The sequence below is a fragment of the Podarcis melisellensis genome (assembly GCF_964234715.1).
Source record: "Podarcis melisellensis genome assembly, chromosome: 10".
Lineage (NCBI taxonomy): Eukaryota > Metazoa > Chordata > Lepidosauria > Squamata > Lacertidae > Podarcis > Podarcis melisellensis.
This window is the reverse complement of record NC_138542.1, coordinates 72,494,559-72,508,943: the sequence shown is the minus strand read 5'-3', so window position 1 is coordinate 72,508,943 and position 14,385 is coordinate 72,494,559. Positions and strand designations below refer to the sequence as shown.

The 14,385-nt window shown below is 42.6% G+C and overlaps 1 protein-coding gene and 1 pseudogene across 3 annotated transcripts in view; both read left to right on the top strand.

Moving 5' to 3' along the window:
- The window catches only part of LOC309378811 (C-type lectin-like), a 43,884-nt gene that overhangs the window by 5,815 nt on the left and 23,684 nt on the right, over positions 1-14,385 (top strand). The window lies entirely within an intron of this gene.
- Positions 2,563-3,712, top strand: LOC309379123 (TLC domain-containing protein 1 pseudogene; annotated as a pseudogene). The gene has a single exon. The product of its transcript is annotated as a TLC domain-containing protein 1 pseudogene (transcript).

Genomic DNA, 14,385 nt, shown 5'->3' with positions numbered 1-14,385 from the left:
CAGAAAAGTTGTGTGAACGCTTCTTACTGCTCAGCACAAAATAGACTGTTGAAGTGGACCCAAGGTCCTCAGTCTTTTTTTCGGTTCCATCACCAAAACTTTCCATCTTTTTCTTAAAGCCAAATGCCCCAAAGCAAAGTACAGGCTCCCCAAGAGTGCATCTGACAAGCAAAAGGGATCTGAGGAAAGCAGGGTGAACATGGATACTGACGGAATCGTAGAATTGTGGAATGAGAAAGTTCTCCAAAGGTCCTCTAGTCCAAACCCTTGCGACGCAGAAATCGCAACGGAGGCATCCATGAGAGGGGGCCACCCAAGCTCAGTTTAAAAAGCTCAAAGGAACCAGAGTCCACCAGGGCGTCTGTTCCTTTGCCAAACAGCTCTTACCGCCAGAAAGTTCTTCCTAATGTTGAGTCAGAATCTCCTTTCTTATCATCTGAGTCTATCACCGCCTCGCAGACGTGGGGATACAGGGCATAGCCCGTAACTGGTTGTGCTCTTTTATCTCTGGTCAGGGACAGAGGGTGGCACTAGGGAGGGAAATGTCGTCGCGCCACTCCTTGGTGTGTGGAGTGCCGCAGGGCGCAATTCTCTCCCCGATGCTTTTTAACATCTTTATGCGCCCCCTTGCCCAGATTATCCGGAGCTTTGGGCTGGGCTGTCACCAATATGCTGATGACACTCAGCTCTATCTGCTGATGGATGGCCACACTGACTCGGCCCCGAACACACTGACCAGATGCTTGGAAGCTGTGGCTGGATGGTGTCGTGGGAGCCGATTGAAACTAAATCCTTCGAAGACAGAGGTCCTATGGCTAGGTCGGGATGGCATGGGGATGAGGGACCAACTCCCTTCTCTTGCGGGGGCCCAATTAGTGCCATTGCCTTCCGTTAAGAGTTTGGGTATAATCCTTGACGCCTCCCTTTCCATGGAGGCGCAAGTTACAGCAACAGCCAAGGCGACATTTTTCCACCTTCGCCGCATCAAGCAGTTGGTCCCTTACCTTTCCCGCCCCGACCTGGCCACAGTGATCCATGCAACGGTCATCTCCAGGCTTGACTACTGTAATTCGCTCTATGCGGGGCTGCCCTTGAAGCTGTCCCAGAAACTCCAGCGGGTACAGAATGCTGCAGCGAGGCTCCTCACGGGGTCTCTGCCATGGGAGCATATTCACCCAGTGCTCTTCAAGCTGCACTGGCTCCCGGTGGAGTACAGGGTCAGATTTAAGGTGCTGCTTTTGACCTTTAATGCCCTTCACGGCCTAGGACCCTCGTACCTATGGGACCGCCTCTTCTGGTCTGCCCCACGGAGAGCCTCAAGGTCCATAAATAACAACACCCTAGTGGTCCCAGGCCCTAAGGAAGTTAGCTTACCTTCAACCAGAGCCAGGGTCTTTTCAACTCTGGCCCCGGTCTGGTGGAACGCTCTGCCTCATGAGACCAGGGCCCTGCAGGATCTGATTTCTTTCCGCAGGGCCTGTAAGACAGAGTTGTTCTGCCTGGTCTTTGGCTTGGAGCCAATTTGATTCCCTCCCTCCCTCTCTCTCTTTTTTCCCCTTTCTTTTCCTTCTCCTCCTGCGATGAGGCTACATTTTAATATTTTAATGTTCCATTATTTTAATGTTGTATTTTATTTTTGTTTTTAAGTTGTAATCATTCATCATGTTTTTATTATTGCTTGTAAGCCGCTCTGAGCCCGGCCTTGGCTGGGGAGGGCGGGGTATAAATAAAAAAAAAATTATTATTACTGGTTCAGGCCCTCCACTGCAGAGCAGCAGAAAAAAGGCTTGCTCTATCTTCCATGTGATTTGTGCTTCAGATTTGTGGAGATGGCCATCTCATTCAAAGCAAAGTGGTTTAGTTGTGTGCCGTTAGTTAACGTTTCCGGGGAGTTATTAGCCGAATCCTCTGGAGGATGGAGAAATAATATTTTTGAACAAGGAGTACAAGAAGGGGTGATGGTTTGGGAGATTTTGAGTGCCTAACAGGAGTTATTGATGCAACACTGTAATACAAGGGTCACGCGACGGGTGGCAGGTGATTCTTTCAGATTAGAGCCTTTTCAAGAAAAAAACAAAATGACACAAGCCTTCTTAGAAATAGTAGAAAGTGACAGCAGTCACAAAATTAAAAGACGCCTGCTTCTTGGGAGAAAAGCGATGACAAACCTAGACAGCATCTTAAAAAGCAGAGACATCACCTTGCTGACAAAGGTCCCTATAGTTAAAGCTCTGGTTTCCCACTTCTGAATCCAAAAGCATCTGCATCAGCAAAAGCATTAGGAATTCATGTTCTGCTTTAAATGTGGCAGCTAGACTGGTGACTTGGAGCGGCTGCCGAGACCACAAAACACCAGTCTTGAAAGACCAGCATTAGCTCCCAGTACGTTTCTGAGCACAGTTCAAAGTGTTGGTGCTGACCTTGAAAGCCCAAAACGGCCTCGGCCCAGTAGACCAGCCCCTCCCCAGGGCGTGGCCTGGGCGGGGCTCCTCCCGGCGGGCGGGCGGGCGCGCACGTGGGCCAGGGCGGCGCGCTGGGAGTGGTAAGGCAGGCGGGCGGGCGATGGGCCCGTGGCTGCGCTCGGCGGGGCTGGTGGTGGGCTCCACGCTGGCCTTCGCCGCCCTCCGCCAGGGGCTCCGTCTCAGCCCGCTGCCGGCGCATGTCCGCCTCGACTCCACGCGCACCTGGCGCTGGAGGAACCTGCTCGTCTCCTTCGTCCACTCCGTCGTGGCCGGGATCTGGGCCGTGGTCGGGGTGTGGAAAATGCCTGGGGCTTTTGCCGACCTCATCAACTCAACCTCTCGATCGGGGCATCTGCTGCTGTGTGTTTCCGCAGGTTATTTCATCTATGACTCTCTGGACATCATCGTCTGCCGCCAGTCTCGGGCCTCGTGGGAGTACCTGGTCCACCATGCCATGGCCATCATGGGATTGTTTTCTGGGATTCTCCTGAACCGCTTTGTGGCCGCCAGCCTGGTGACCCTCTTTGTGGAGGTGAGCAACATCTTCCTGACCCTCCGCATGATGATGCGCCTGGGCCACCTGCCCTTCCCCACCCTCTACCTGGTCAGCAAGTACGTCAATGTGGTGGTCTACTTCCTCTTCCGCCTGGCCCCCCAGGCCTACCTGACCTGGTACTTCATCCGCTTCGTGGAGATGCGCGGCCAGGGCGCTTTCCTCATGGTCAACCTGGTCCTTCTCGACGGCATGAGCCTCATCTACTTCTCGCGCCTCATGCGCTCTGACTTCTGCCCGGGCTCCCGGGGCCCCGACAGTGAGAAGAAGTTCCTGACGAACTGAGCCGCCTCTTGTGGTCTCTCCCGGACTCCTCGGTGGGTGGAGAGGACGGTTTGGGCAGTGCCAGAGGGAGAGCCGTTGGCGTCGCGCTCCTCCGCTGCCCGTGTGCCTTATCCGCCGAGGACCGCGCCATTCTCACTGTGATGTTCTTTTCCAAGCCTTTTCCTTTCCTTGTTCTGGGCCCGGTGGGGTTAGGGGGCTCCCCACCCCACCCCACCAGGCCTTGCCTTACTAGACGAGGGTGACGCCTTCCGAATTCAGAGGGGAGGCAGTGCCGCGCCAAGCGGCCCGAGCCAATCTGAGCTCAGCCGGAAGCAAGAGAAGATGGGAAGATTTGGCGCTTGGGGTTGAGTTTTTGCCTTGTTCGCTGTTGGTGGTTTGGAAAACGGAAGGGGAAAGGGTAGTTTCATGCATTAAAAGCCTCGGCCCCGTATACCTGAAGGAGCGTCTCCACCCCCATCATTCAGCCCGGACACTGAGGTCCAGCTCTGAGGGTCTTTTGGTGGTTCCCTCACTGCAATAAGTGAGTTTACAGGGAACCAGGCAGAGGGCCTTCTAGGTGGTGGCACCTGCCCCATGGAACACCCTCTCATCAGAGGTTAAAGAGATAAACAACTATCTGACGTTTAGAAGACATCTGAAGGCATCCCTGCTTGGGGAAGTTTTTAATGACTGATGTTTTAATGTATTCTTAATCTTTTGTTGGAAGCTGCCTGGAGTGGCTGGGGAAACCCAGCCCGATCGGCGCAGTATAATAATAATAATAATAATAATAATAATAATAATAATAATAATAATTTATTTATACCCCGCCCATCTGGCTGGCTCCCAACAGAACACCAAAATACAATAACCTATTAAACATTAAAAGCTTCCCTAAACAGGGCTGCCTTCATATGTCTTCTAAAAGTTTGGTAGGTATTTTTCTCTAAGTAATAAATATGTAATAAATTATTATTATTATTATTATTATTATTATTATTATTATTATTATTATTATCATTATTATTATTATTATTATTATTATTGAAGGAAACTGTAAAAGAATACTGCCAAAAGACCAGAGACAACCCATATTCAAAACAACTTCTCCATTCAGTCGATTCTTTTCTTTTCTTTTTTTTAAGAGATTGAGATTCTTAATGCGATGGATGGCTTTCATGAAGTCATGCAAGTTTCCCTTTGTCTGGTTTTAATTCACTAGGCTTCAGCACCCCCCTGCACCCCTCGTTCCTCTTTGAACCCCCCAAGGTAATCCCACTGCCCACCACAAGGGGTGCTGCTGCCCACTTTGGGAACCATTGACCCAGAGTTACCTTTGTGGACCTGGTTCCCTTCGGAGCAACTTGTGAGAGTAATTTACTCGTCTCTGTGGGCCTGCCTCCGATTAGCTTGCCAGAGTGACTAAAACATCTATTACTTTTGTGCAAGATGTGAAGTATCTCTGCGCTATTTGATCTCCGAAAGGAATGGACATGACAAGAAGCACAAACAAATTTGCATTAAAAAGCAGAAGTTCTGGTAGAGCATGTATGCATGTAGATAACATTTTCCGCCTTCCATTATATTTCCTGAACATGCACCGAAGCGACTCAGAACCCAACCCAGGATTCCATCAGGTGGACGGACATCATTGCAATAGTTGTGGTAATCTGCAATCTTTTGCTCATTGCTTAGATACTTTATTCCATAAGGAAATTTCTCCCTGTACCAGAAGGCATAAAACAACTTCACGGTCAGGCGACCAGTTTCTCAGAATAAGCCAAAGAAACGCACATTTAATAAACTAGCAGCCTCCAACAAGACAGACTGTCTTGGCAGTAGCCTTAAAAAACACCACAACCTGCCTAATAGGTTTAATGGAAATATTTCTGATTTTAGTAATGCAGATAATATTCATAGTAATCTTCTGAGGCTATTGGAAGAACCAGCATATTCACCAATGGTGGTAAATGGTGGTGGTGACAGAAAAGTTGTGTGAACGCTTCTTACTGCTCAGCACAAAATAGACTGTAGAAGTGGACCCAAGGTCCTCAGTCTTTTTTTCGGTTCCACCACCAAAACTTTCCATCTTTTTCTTAAAGCCAAATGCCCCAAAGCAAAGTACAGGCTCCCCAAGAGTGCATCTGACAAGCAAAAGGGGTCTGAGGAAAGCAGGGTGAACATGGATACTGACGGAATCGTAGAATTGTGGAATGAGAAAGTTCTCCAAAGGTCCTCTAGTCCAAACCCTTGCAACACAGAAATCACAACTGAGGCTTCCATGAGAGGGGGCCACCCAAGCTCAGTTTAAAAAGCTCAAAGGAACGAGAGTCCACCAGGGCGTCTGTTCCTTTGCCAAACAGCTCTTACCGCCAGAAAGTTCTTCCTAATGTTGAGTCAGAATCTCCTTTCTTATCATCTGAGTCTATCACCGCCTTGCAGACGTGGGGATACAGGGCATAGCCCGTAACTGGTTGTGCTCTTTTATCTCTGGTCAGGGACAGAGGGTGGCACTAGGGAGGGAAATGTCGTCGCGCCACTCTTTGGTGTGTGGAGTGCCGCAGGGCGCAATTCTCTCCCCGATGCTTTTTAACATCTTTATGCGCCCCCTTGCCTAGATTATCCGGAGCTTTGGGCTGGGCTGTCACCAATATGCTGATGACACTCAGCTCTATCTGCTGATGGATGGCCACAGTGACTCGGCCCCGAACACACTGACCAGATGCTTGGAAGCTGTGGCTGGATGGTTTCGTGGGAGCCGATTGAAACTAAATCCTTCGAAGACAGAGGTCCTATGGCTAGGTCGGGATGGCATGGGGATGAGGGACCAACTCCCTTCTCTTGCGGGGGCCCAATTAGTGCCATTGCCTTCCGTTAAGAGTTTGGGTGTAATCCTTGACGCCTCCCTTTCCATGGAGGCGCAAGTTACAGCAACAGCCAAGGCGACATTTTTCCACCTTCGCCGCATCAAGCAGTTGGTCCCTTACCTTTCCCGCCCCGACCTGGCCACAGTGCTCCATGCAACGGTCATCTCCAGGCTTGACTACTGTAATTAGCTCTATGCGGGGCTGCCCTTGAAGCTGTCCCAGAAACTCCAGCGGGTACAGAATGCTGCAGCAAGGCTCCTCACGGGGTCTCTGCCATGGGAGCATATTCACCAAGTGCTTTTCAAGCTGCACTGGCTCCCGGTGGAGTACAGGGTCAGATTTAAGGTGCTGCTTTTGACCTTTAATGCCCTTCACGGCCTAGGACCCTCGTACCTACGGGACCGCCTCTTCTGGTCTGCCCCACGGAGAGCCTCAAGGTCCATAAATAACAACACCCTAGTGGTCCCAGGCCCTAAGGAAGTTAGATTAGCTTCAACCAGAGCCAGGGCCTTTTCAACTCTGGCCCCGGTCTGGTGGAACGCTCTGCCTCATGAGACCAGGGCCCTGCAGGTTCTGATTTCTTTCCGCAGGGCCTGTAAGACAGAGTTGTTCCACCTGGCCTTTGGCTTGGAGTCAATTTGATTCCCTCCCTCCCTCTCTCTCTTTTCCCCCCTTTCTTTTCCTTCTCCTCCTGCGATGAGGCTACATTTTAATATTTTAATGTTCCATTATTTTAATGTTGTATTTTATTTTTGTTTTTAAGTTGTAATCATTCTTCTTGTTTTTATTATTGCTTGTAAGCCGCTCTGAGCCCGGCCTTGGCTGGGGAGGGCGGGGTATAAATAAAAAAAATATTATTATTACTGGTTCAGGCCCTCCACTGCAGAGCAGCAGAAAGCAAGCTTGCTCTATCTTCCATGTGATTTGTGCTTCAGATTTGTGGAGATGGCCATCTCATTCAAAGCAAAGTGGTTTAGTTGTGTGCCGTTAGTTAACGTTTCCGGGGAGTTATTAGCTGAATCCTCTGGAGGATGGAGAAATAATATTTTTGAACAAGGAGTACAAGATGGGGTGATGGTTTGGGAGATTTTGAGTGCCTAACAGGAGTTATTGATGCAACAATGTAATACAAGGGTCACGCGACGGGTGGCAGGTGATTCTTTCAGATTAGAGCCTTTTCAAGAAAAAAACAAAATGACACAAGCCTTCTTAGAAATAGTAGAAAGTGACAGCAGTCACAAAATTAAAAGACGCCTGCTTCTTGGGAGAAAAGCGATGACAAACCTAGACAGCATCTTAAAAAGCAGAGACATCACCTTGCCAACCAAGGTCCCTATAGTTAAAGCTCTGGTTTCCCACTTCTGAATCCAAAAGCATCTGCATCAGCAAAAGCATTAGGAATTCATGTTCTGCTTTAAATGTGGCAGCTAGACTGGTGACTTGGAGCGGCTGCCGAGACCACAAAACACCAGTCTTGAAAGACCAGCATTAGCTCCCAGTACATTTCTGAGCACAATTCAAAGTGTTGGTGCTGACCTTGAAAGCCTGAAACGGCCTCGGCTCCTACCTGAAGGAGCGTCTCCACCCCCATCGTCCAGCCCGAACACTGAGGTCCAGCTCTGAGGGTCTTTTGGTGTTTCCCTCACTGCAATAAGTGAGTTTACAGGGAACCAGGCAGAGCTGGGTGGTGGCACCTGCCCCATGGAACACCCTCTCATCAGAAGTTAAAGAGATAAACAACTATCTGACGTTTAGAAGACATCTGAAGGCAGCCCTGCTTGGGGAAGTTTTTAATGACTGATGTTTTAATGTATTCTTTTTTTTATTTGAATTTAATTTTTATTCAAGTTTCCAGTAACCAATCCATTTATAATTAAACATCCAATTTAACTTATACAATCTTTTTGACTTCCATCAGCCTATCTGACAATTTTTGTATTTATCACAACTTCTCACATTTCGTACATTTATGTTGCACTTTAACAATCCCTATTTTATCTTCTCTTTTAAGCGACATTCCAGTTTATTTTTTCACAGAGCTTCTTGAAATCCAACAAGCGTTATTTCCTGATCACATACAATTTTCATATACTCTGTAAATTTGTTCCAGTCCTCGGTGAATCTCTGGTCGCGTTGGTTTCGAATTTTCCCAGTTAATTTGTCCATTTCTGCAAACTCCATCAGTTTCGTTCTCCATTCTTCCCTCGTTGGCATTTCTTCCTGTTTCCACCTTTGGGCCAACAAAATTCTGGCTGCTGTTACTGCATATCTAAATAACTTCATATCTTTCTTTTCAACATCATTCCCTACTATACCAAGTAAAAATGCTTCTGGTTTCTTTACAAAAGTATATCTCAACATTTTTTTCATCTCATTGTAAATCATTTCCCAAAAGCATTTCACTTTCTTACATTCCCACCACATGTGATAAAATGTCCCTTCTTTCTCTTGACACTTCCAACATTTGTTACTAACTTTAAACATCTTTCCAAGTTTCACAGGAGTTATATACCATCTGTATATCATTTTCATAACATTTTCCTTTATCGTAGTACATGCGGTGAATTTCATTCCCTCTTTCCAAAGTTTTATCCACTCCTTTAATTGTATATTGTAACCAAAATCTTTGGCCCATTGAATCATTACCGTTTTTACTTCTTCATCTTTTGTGTGCCATTCAAGTAATAATTTGTACATTTTTGACAATATTTTTACATCACTATTCAAGATTTCTTGATGAAACCTTGATTTTCCCCCTAAAAAACCTTTTTCTCGCATCTCTTTTTTAAACATTGCATTCAGTTGGAAATATTGCAACCAATCATTCACCTTTTCTTTAACCTCTTCATATGGTTTCAGATTCCATTTATCTCCTTCTTTAATAACCAAATTTTCATATGTGGCCCAATTCCCTGTCATATTGACCTTTTTCATACTCATTATTTCCTATGGCAATAGCCACATTGGACTTTTAGGCTCTAATAGGTTTTTGTACCTATTCCACACTTCAATTAACGTTCCTCTAAAAATGTGATTTCCAAAACCTTTATGCATTCTGTTCTTATCACACCATAAATATGCATGCCACCCAAATCTATTGTCATACCCTTCTAAATCCAACAATTCTGTGTTCTCTAATTTTATCCATTCTTTCACCCAGCAAAGACATGAAGCTTCATAATATAACTTTAGGTCTTGCAGGGCAAAGCCTCCTCTTTCTTTTACATCTGTCAATATCTTAAATTTAATTCTGGATGGATTCAGTGCAAGATACTACAAAGAAATGAAACACATCCTACTTGTACCGCTGAAAGAAGTAATGAATAAGATATTGGAAAAAGGAGAAATACCTGAAACATGGAAAGAAGCATACATAACGTTAATTCCCAAACAAGATTCAGATCTAATGCAAGTCAAAAACTATAGGCCAATCTCATTATTGAATAATGATTACAAAATGTTCGCAAATATTCTAGCGAACAAGTTGAAAAAGGTATTAAATGAAATGATACATAAGGATCAAGCAGGATTCCTTCCTGGCAGACAAATGAAAGACAACATAAGAAATGTAATTAATATAATTGAATATTTGTCTAGCGGGAAGGAAAAACAAGCTATGTTGATTTTTGTGGACGCTGAAAAGGCCTTTGATAATATCTTCTGGGAATTTATGTTAAAGAATTTAGAACATATGGATGTGGGCCAATCTTTTTTGAGTGGTATACAGGCGATATATTCAGAACAGAGAGCAAAATTAATTGTAAACAATGTTATAACAGAAAATATTGCCATTACGAAGGGTACAAGACAAGGATGTCCATTGTCACCGCTGTTATTCATATCGGTTCTGGAGGTCTTTCTAAGAACAATAGGAGGCAAAGATAAAAGGTGTAACAGTGGGTGGCAATCAATATAAGGTTAAGGCCTTTGCTGATGACTTAGTCATAACTATAGAAGATCCCATACAGAGTGTTCAAGAGGTGTTAGAAGAAATTGAGCATTTTGGTCAGGTGTCAGGCTTTAAATTAAACAGAACAAAAACCAAAATAATGGTCAAAAACTTAGATCAAGAAGTGATAGAAGAAATACAGCAACAAACAGAAATGAAAGTGGTTAAAAAAGTAAAATATTTAGGGATTACGTTAACTCCCAGGAATATTGACCTATTTCAAAACAACTATGTACCTGCTTGGAACAAAATTAAATGTGATTTAGATGTATGGACAAGGATGAGATTATCATTATGGGGAAGAATTGCAACGATAAAAATGAGTGTCCTACTGAAAATGTTGTTTTTGTTTCAAACAATACCAATAATTAAAGGTGTGAAATTATTTAAAGAATGGCAAAGAACGGTGTCAAGATATATCTGGCAGGGTTTTAATGTATTCTTAATCTTTTGTTGGAAACTGCCTGGAGTGGCTGGGGAAACCCAGCCCGATCGGCGGAGTATAATAATAATAATAATAATAATAATAATAATAATAATAATAATAATAATAATAATAATAATTTATTTATACACCACCCATCTGGCTGGCTCCCAACAGAACACCAAAATACAATAACTTATTAAACATTAAAAGCTTCCCTAAACAGGGCTGCCTTCATATGTCTTCTAAAAGTTTGGTAGTTATTTTTCTTTAAGTAATAAATAAATACGTAATAAATTATTATTATTATTATTATTATTATTATTATTATTATTATTATTATTATTATTATTATTATTGAAGGAAGCTGTAAAAGAATACTGCCAAAATACCAGAAAAATCCCATATTCAAAACAACTTCTCCATTGAGTCGATTCTTAATGCAATGGATGGGCTTCATGAAGTCATGCAAGTTTCCCATTGTCTGGTTTGAATTCACTAGGCTTCAGCGCCCCCCTGCACCCCTCGTTCCTCTTTGAACCCCCCAAGGTAATCCCACTGCCCACAACAAGGGGTGCTGCTGCCCACTTTGGGAACCATTGACCCAGAGTTACCTTTGTTGACTATGTCCCCTTCGGAGCAACTTGTGAGAGTAATTTACTCATCTCTTGTTCCTGCCTCCGCTTAGCTTGCCAGAGTGACTAAAACATCTATTACTTTTGTGCAAGATGTGAAGTATCTCTGCGCTATTTGATCTCTGAAAGGAATGGACATGACAAGAAGCACAAACAAATTTGCATTAAAAAGCAGAGGTTCTGGTGGAGCATGTATGCATGTAGATAACATTTTCCGCCTTCCATATAATATAAACCCAGCCACTTTACCAAATTGCTCAATCTCCTCCAACACCTCATTTAAACTTTTTAATGGATCTTCTATTGTTATTACCACATCGTCTGCAAAGGCTTTAACTTTATATTCATTCTGAACTACTGTCACCCCTTTTATTAATTCATTTTGTCTAATTGAGCTCAAAAGTCAAAACAAAAAAATTCCTTCCAGTAGCACCTTCAAGACCAACTAAGTCAGTTCTTGGTATGAGCTTTCGTGTGCATGCACACTTGCATGCACACGAAAGCTCATACCAAGAACTGACTTAGTTGGTCTTGAAGGTGCTACTGGAAGGAATTTTTTTGTTTTGACTATGGCAGACCAACACGGCTACCTATCTGTAACTGAGCTCAAAAGGACTTCCAGGACCGTTATAAATAGCAATGGCGAAAGAGGACATCCCTGCCTTGTACCTTTCGATACCTTTACTTCTTTACTTCTTCCGTAATTACATTGTTCACAATCAATTTTGCTCTCTGTTCTGTATAAATTGCCCTTATTCCATTATAAAAATCATTCCCCACCTCCATATACGCTAATTTTTTCAGCATGAATTCCCATGATACATTATCAAAGGCCTTTTCTGCATCCACAAACATCAATACGGCTTGTTTCTCATTCCTGGCAGTCAGATACTCCAAAGTATTAATTATATTTCTAACATTATCCATCTGTCTGCCTGGAAGAAAGCCTGCTTGATCTTCATGAATAATTTCTTGCAAAACCGTTTTCATTCTTTTTGCTAATATTCCTGAAAAAAAATTATAGTCTGTGTTCAACAATGAAATCGGCCTGTAGTTCTTTACTTGTGTTAAATCGGAATATTGCTTAGGAATTAGTGAAATAAAGGCATCTTTCCAAGTTTCTGGAATATCTTTTTCCTTCAAGATGTTATTCATTACTTCTTTCAGTGGCGCTGTCAGGGTATGCCTCAATTCTTTATAATAACTTGACGTAAATCCATCTGGTCCCGGAGCCTTTCCTTTTTAAAATTCTTTTATGACCTCTATTATTTCCTCATTCTCAATTGGGGCATTCAGTCTGTCTTTCTTTTCTGTTGGGATCTTTTGCACCTTTTTTTCTTTTAGATATCTTTCTATTTTCCTCATATTATTCTCTTCTCTATTTCTGTACAAATGACTATAAAAGTCCAAGAATCCTTTTCTGATGCCTTTCGGGTTTTCTATCTCTTCTCCATCCACAATAATTTTACTGATTGTGTTTTGTTCCTTTCTTTTCTTAATTTGCCACGCAAGCCATTTGCCTGACTTATTAGCGAACTCAAAGTTTCTTTGTCTTAACTTTTTAATGTTCCATTACACCTCTTTGTTTATTATCATTGCAAATTGCGTTTGCAAAACTTTGATATTTTGTTTTTTTTTTAGTTGTTAGGTTTCTTGATTAATTTTTGTTCATTGTCCATTATTTGTTTTAAGATTTCCTTCTTGCCCTTCTCTCTGTGCTTATTTCTGATTGTGTTCTGTTGAATGAAGAATCCTCTCATTACCAGCTTACTTACATCCCAAACTGTACTCATCTTCGTACCTTTATTACAATTGTCCACAAAATATTCCATCAGCTTCTTTTGTGCATCCTGTAAATTTTTTTGGTCATCTAAGAGGTAGTCATTAATTCTCCATCTAAATGTTCTTTCTTCGTAGCCTTTAATCTCCAATTTTATTGGACTGTGATCTGAGTCACTCTTGGCTGGATTTCAATTTGCAGAATTCTTGGAGTTAGTTCGTTTGAGACCCAAATTTGATCTATTCTTGACATTGACTGATTTGGTTCCGAATAAAATGTAAACTGTTTCTCTAGTGGATGTCTGAGTCTCCAAATATCAATTAAATTACAATTCTTCGTCATTGAAAAGAAAGTCTTAGGTAGTTTTCCTTCTTTGCTAACTTCTTTATCTCTTAACCTGTCCATTTCCATTGAAACTACTCCATCCATGTCTCCCATTACTATAATTTTTTGATCCAAGTATTCAAACAGTCTTTCTTCCAAATTTTTGTAAAAATCAGTCTTATTTCCATTAGGTGCATAGATCCTGACAATTATTAATTTTTCGCCTTGCCATTTGATCTGGACAGCAATAATTCTTCCTTCTTCATCCTTAAAAATTTGCTGGGCTTCAATTTTGTTTCTTACATATAATACAACCCCTCTCTTTTCCCCTTTGTCAGAAGATATGAATTCATTTCCTAATCTTTTATTAATCAACATTTTCCTGTGTTTTCTTGCCACATGTGTCTCTTGCAAACAAATAATGTCCAAATTTTTCCTTTTTAAATATTGTTCAATTTTATTTCGTTTTTTCCTGTCATTCATTCCATTAATATTCCAATTCCATAATTTCAGTGCCATAGTGAACTCCTAAATAAATTAATTTAAATTATTATTTTTTATAATCTGTCAACTTCAACTTCTTCTTCTTCTTCTTCTTCTTCTTCTTCTTCTTCTTGTTCCTCGTCCGTCTTTTCCCCGTTCTCCTCCTTCTTCTCTTCCAAATGCTTCCCCCTAGGGGATCTACTCCTCCAACTGCTCCTTTTACTTCTTCCTCTTCTTCTGTTAATTCCTTGTATCGTCTCTGGAATTTACCCACTTTCTCAGGGCTAGTAAGTCTGTGCTTCTTGCTTTTATAAAAAAAGGAAATCCCCTGCGGGAATTCCCATTTAAATTCAACCTTGTTTTTCTTAAGAATTTGCACCAGTGGTTTATATGGGTCTCTTCGTTTCAACAATCTAATTGGGATGTCTTTAAAGATGATTATATAGTTCCCATCAATATTTAGTCTTTTTTCTCTATTTTTTTGAAGTATAAAATTTCTCTAACTTTAAAAGTAATTAGGCAATCTCCTGGAACTTTCCTTGACTTTGTTGTTCTTACTCTCATCCTAAATGCATTTTGCACTGTTCTTGCAACTTCTTCATTTTGTAACTCTAACCATTGTGCTATCTCTGTTATTAATTTCT